The following is a 5,085-nucleotide window of genomic DNA, read 5'->3' as shown; positions in this document are numbered from 1 at the left end:
CTAAGTATGTGAGAGGGGAAGAAGCACCATGCTTCAGACTACTCACAAGCACCACCACAATCACAGGAGGCAATGTTTGTTGAGCGCCCGTATCTTCCCCAAACTCTATATATTGTTTATCCATTCACTCATTCATTTCTCCACTCACTGTTTATTCAGATAAGGCCCACCGTGCTGCCCTGTTTGGCCTCAGACTCCTGGGCTGAAGCAGCCCTCTCGCTTCAGCTTCCCACATAGGTGGCACTACAGGTGCACACAAGCGTGCCCCGCCGTTCTACATGTGTTTGCACACCAGCGTGCCCAGCTGTTCTACATGTGTTTGCACACCAGCATGCCCGGCTGTTCTACATATGTTTGCACACCGTATCTTATTTTAACCCCACGTAAGACACGATGTGAGAGCATTTTCGTTGCCTTTGACGCTCCCATGAGGAAAGCAAACCTTAGAAGAGCCCATGTGGTAGGAGCCGGAGCGGCTGCCCAGTCTTCTTCCTTTGCTACCACGTCATTCATAATAATGAAAACCTGCAACTAGACTTGCATCCAACTATGGGGAAGTTATTAAACAATGGATACATAAGTCTAGGGCCCTCAAGATGGCTCAGCAGGTGAAGGTGTTTGCCCCCAATTCCGACAGCCTTCAGAGGATCGGGCTCCAGCTGTGTCTACCACATAGGCCTTTCACACAAGGAGATTACTTAAACCTATTTGTTTTTAAAGATGGCCAGAGAGACAGCTCAGTGATTAAGAGCATTTGCCCCTCTTCCCAAAGACAGACGTCTGGTTCTCAGCACCCACATCATGAGGCTCCCCACTTTCTGTAACTCCAGTTCATGGGGGTCTGGAGCCATCTTCTGGCCTCCAGAGGCACACACACGGCATTCAACCTCACAGAAATGCACACATACATATGTTTCAAAAATAATATAATAAATAACTAACTTTTTAAGAAGTTCAAGAGGAAGAGTGGAGGACTATTAGGAAGGAGAAAGTGACTCATAGAGGAGATAGGAAGTCCAGAAGCAAGAGAAGCCGCAGAAGTGTGACTGTGACCACGGTGTGCTACATGTATGCATCAATGTGTTGTGGTGAAAGCCAGTGCTTACACTTTACATGTACTAAGAAGAAGAAAGGGGGGAGGGGGCAGGGGAGCAATCAAAGCGGAACAATAAGAGGGAAAAAACCCGGAAATCCAAGTGACAAAAAAAAATCATAAATTGTACTTAGCGTTAGGATTCTGTACATTAAACCAAAATAAACGATCTACACACATCCTATCAGAATGGTTCGTAGTAACAGACTGACTCTACCAGCATCCGTACAAGTTTGAGTGAGGAATTTTCCCCAGTGCTGTGCGCTGGTGGTAATGAAAATTGGCTGAAGAGCATGGATGATATACAAGGTATACACATTCCCCCTCAATAACAGGTGGACTAGGCCTTCTGTAAGGACCCTAAAAAGCGGGCAGGCCCTCTGTGTGTTCCTTTTTCTCTTCTTTCCCCTTCTTTCTCTCTTTCCTCCATGCAGTCTCTGTTTCTCTGGCTCTCTCTCTCTCTCTCTCCCTCAACCTCTTCCTCTCCCCCTCTTTCTCTCCCTCTCTCTCCCAACAAAGTTCTACTAGAAAGGAAACTATGGCTCATGACTTTCCTCCAGCACGCTCCTCCACTGGCATGGCTGCCAGCCACCAGCAGCGCCGATTTAACCAATACCTACACTATAAATGTGAACAAGTCCCCCAACAATGACTTTTCAAAGTAGCAAGATGATGAGATGATGATGACAATGATGTTGATGATGGCAATAAATAATGAATGCCTCCTGGAAATTTACTTTCCCGTGGATCAAAATTACTCAAGGTGCATGGTGGTAGACAGAAAAAGAAGCAGAAAAGAGCTGTTAGAAGAAAAAAAATTAGGCTAGGCGGTAGTGGCGCATGCCTTTAGTCCCAGCACTCGGGAGGTAGAGGCAGGTGGATCTCTGTGGGTTTGAGGCCAGCCTGGGCTACCAAGTGAGTTCCAGGAAAGGTGCAAAGCTACACAGAGAAACCCTGTCTCAGAAAACCAAAAGAAGAAGAAGGAGGAGAAGGAGAAGAAGGAGAAGAAGGAGAAGAAGGAGAAAATCAGGGTTGCTATGTCATTAGAAATACGCAGACAATTACTAGGATGGGGTACTATTTCTCAGGAATGCATGAAGCCTACAGACAGGAACTGAGTGTGAAATTTTTCTACAGGAAATAAACCTTGGTGTTAGGCATAATGGTACACGGCTGTTGGTGGGCTGAGGCAGGAGGATGGTAAGTTTGAGACCAGCTTGGAATATATAACAACATCATGCCAAAATAAGAAGGAAGGAAGGAAAGAAGAAAGGAAGGAAGGAAGGAAAGGACAGATGGCTAGGAGAAGAAAGGGAGAGATGGTGGGGAGGAGCCAGAGAGAACATGGACTGGTGACCTGATTGCCTGGGCATGTCACCTATAATGTATTGTCTCAGATGTTAATAAAATTGAAGCGAGTACTAAATACTTTCAACAATATAAAATGAAAATATTTAAAGAATGCATGCTGTCTCCGTATGGGTATTGTTTTATTATATATGAACTCACATTTGCTAACTTATTTCATTGTTTGACGTTAAATACTGCTCATCTCTAATGTTAGTTCTCCTAAAATGACAGATCTTCCTCAGAAAACAGCACGCTCCTAACAACGCATTTGTGCCTCTAACTGCTTTGTGAGGAAAAGCACTTAGCCTAGCAGTGAGCTAAGCGAGCTGATACCACGATGGGAGTCTGCCTCCCAAAGTTAAAAAAAAAAAAAAAAAAAAAAAGCCAGGGAAATACAATCTTAAATTCTTGCTTGCAGGGAAGCCTATCTCCTAGGTCCCAGAGAGTGACTATTATGTCAGTGAAGACAAGCCCCTAAAGGGCTCCTAAGTTGTACTCAAGTCCAGTACTCCAGGGGTGCACTTAACACACAGTGACGTCATCATTGGCAATTCCCTTATGCAGAAGGAATGGAGGAAAGTTGTTTTGGAAAAGCACTCACCACTGGGGGAATGCCACGGCCAACATGCGTACCCAGGGGTCCCGATTTTCAGCTAGAAACACGAGGTGAATTTCTTTCCAGTGTGGATCCAAATGACTGAACTCCTCTGTCGGGCTGTAACGAAGTGCAAAGCAATGTCAGCCTCGTTCTAATTTTAGCCCACGGACAAGGCTGAGAATAGCAAGAGTCACGTGGAGCTTCTGTGCAAAGGTTCAACTGATAATGTATGTGAGTGTGGTGTGTGGACAGTGGAAGAAACACTAGGAAACTTTCAGAGAGAACTATTTCTTTTTTTTTTTTTAATTAATTTTAAAATTTTATGTTTGGGTGTTTTGTGTACACGTATGGCTCTGCACCACATGAATGCGGTGCCCTGCAGGCCAGAAGAAGGTGTTGGATCCCCTGGAACTGGAGTCACGGATGGTTGTGTGCCACCGTATGGATGCTGGGAATTGACCCTGGATCTTCTGCAGGAAGAACAAAGGCTCTTAACTCCTGTACCGTCTCTCCAGCCCCATGGAGGGGGATCTATTTCTAAGCACTAGAAAAACACCCTTTCTAAAAGCCTCTCCAGTGTTCATGACTTATAGATTGTTTGTATTCAGTAGAACGTAATGGATCTATTTGAAGTGAAGCAACCTCACAATACACTGATGCGCAACAGAACAAAGCCGCTTCCTTGAACTAAAGGCACCAATGCTTCAGATAAAGGAACAAGGAAGGCTTGTGGAGGAACCACGATACGCGGCACCTACGCTTCAGTTTGGGAGCATGCTGGAGACTGAGTCAAGCCATGTGCATCCCCTTATGTCTCTGGTAATTTGAAGCCTGGAGCTTCACATTTAATTAGCTTTCAGTGTTTCTCTCTCAGCTGTCATAGACAGGACTTAATTCCGTGTTCATAAGAAGTATACAAGGCCGGGCGGTGGTGGCGCATGCCTTTAATCCCAGCACTCGGGAGGCAGAGCCAGGCGGATCTCTGTGAGTTCGAGGCCAGCCAGGGCTACCAAGTGAGTTCCAGGAAAAGGAGCAAAGCTCCATAGAGAAACCCTGTCTTGAAAAACCAAAGTATACAATGGGCTGGAGAGATGGCTCAGAGGTTAAGAGCGCTGGCTGTTCTTCCAGAGGTCCTGAGTTCAATTCCCAGCAACCACATGGTGGTGGCTCACAACCATCTGTAATGAGATCTGGCACCCTCTTCTGGCCTGCAGGCATACATTCAGACAGAACATTGTGTACATAATAAATAAATTCTTTAAAAAAAAAAAAAGAAGAAGAAGAAGTATACATTTAGAGGTTGGGGATTTAGCTCAGTGGTAGAGTGCTTGCTAGCAAGCACAAGGCCCTGGGTTTGATCCTCAGCTTAAAAAAAAGAAAAGAAAAGAAAAGAAGTATACGTTGTTGTTTTTTGCTTTTTGTTTTTTGTTGTTTTTTTTTTTTTTTTTTTTTTGGTTTTTTTTGAGACAGGGTTTCTCTGTAGCTTTGGAGACTGTCCTGGAACTCGCTTTGTAGACCAGGCTGGCCTCAAACTCACAGAGATCTGCCTCTGCCTCCCAAGTGCTGAGATTACAGGTGTGCGCCGCCACCTCCCCCCCCCCCCCCCCACTAGTTTTTAAATTTTATTTGCATCTATACATGGACAAATTTTTAAAAATAACTAATCCAATTTTTACATTATATCTACATGTGACACACACACACACAATTTTTTTATTGCTGAGCTAGAGCATATACTAGGCAAGCATTCTATCACTGAGCTACATCCACAGCTCTATAGAACTATATATATTATCATGTTTTGTTGGCATATATTGCTTTTGTTTGTTTGTTTTACAAAATAACGGGTTTCATTATTTCCTCCCTAGAGACCAGCTAGTCTACATGAGACCCTGGAGACAGAGACAGAGAGAGATTGAGACATGCCTGTAGGGGAAAGGGACTGGCTAGAGAAACCTACCCTGACCCCGGAGCCCAGAATTAGGGAAGGTTGGTTCAGATAAAGCCAGTGAGAGAAACACAGTTTAGCTCAGATCAGAGCCTT

The sequence above is a fragment of the Onychomys torridus genome, chromosome 6, assembly GCF_903995425.1.
Source record: "Onychomys torridus chromosome 6, mOncTor1.1, whole genome shotgun sequence".
In the NCBI taxonomy this organism is placed as follows: Eukaryota; Metazoa; Chordata; class Mammalia; order Rodentia; family Cricetidae; genus Onychomys; species Onychomys torridus.
Note: the sequence above shows the minus strand (reverse complement) of the source record.